This window comes from Odontomachus brunneus, unplaced genomic scaffold, assembly GCF_010583005.1.
Source record: "Odontomachus brunneus isolate Ranch 3 - 2012 unplaced genomic scaffold, Obru_v1 Obru_scaffold_046, whole genome shotgun sequence".
NCBI classification, from domain to species: Eukaryota; Metazoa; Arthropoda; class Insecta; order Hymenoptera; family Formicidae; genus Odontomachus; species Odontomachus brunneus.
The window spans coordinates 311,110-311,939 of NW_022639496.1; positions in this window are offsets into that span (position 1 = coordinate 311,110).

Genomic DNA, 830 nt, shown 5'->3' on the forward strand with positions numbered 1-830 from the left:
GCAATTGATGCGTTTGAGCCGAGCATTGAAAGACAAACGGCCGCAATACAACGAGAGACACGATAAAGTGATTTTGCAGCATGACAATGCTCGACCCCATGTTGCGAAAGTGGTCAAGACATACTTGGAAACGTTGAAATGGGAAGTCCTACCCCACCCCCCGTATTTTCCAGACGTTGCTCCCTCTGACTATCACTTGTTTCGATCAGTGGCACACAGCCTGGCTGACCAGCACTTCCGGTCTTATGAAGAAGTAAAAAATTGGATCGATTCGTGGATCGCCTCAAAAGATGACCAGTTTTTTCGAAGCAAGATTCGTACACTGTCCGAAAGATGGGAGAAAGTAGTGGCCAGCGATGGACAATACTTTGAATCATAAATGTATTACCAGTTTTTTATAATAAAGCCTCGAATTTCGGAAAAAAACGGCGGAAGCAAAGTTGTACATCTAATAGATAATTTTAAATTATGGTTACGTGAAATTCCGGATAACGAAAATTTATGCTTGTGTATAATTTGTAACGTATCTTTTGCTACCCGTTTATCAAATGTTCAACGGCACGCAGAATTTAAAAGTCACATCAATCAATGCAAAAATAAAAGTATAGCAGCGTTCGAATTGGATAAAGATTTAGATATGCAAGATAAGGAATCTCCTTTGTCATTTAATGAACGTAGAAAATCAGCGGAAATACAATATGCTGCTTTAATTGCAGAAAAGAACATTCCTTATCAAACTGCAAAGTCACAAATATTAATTTTTCGCAAAAAGAAATTCTGAAAGATATTAATGACATGTTTCTTGGGTCTGAATGTGAAGAGTACCTTAA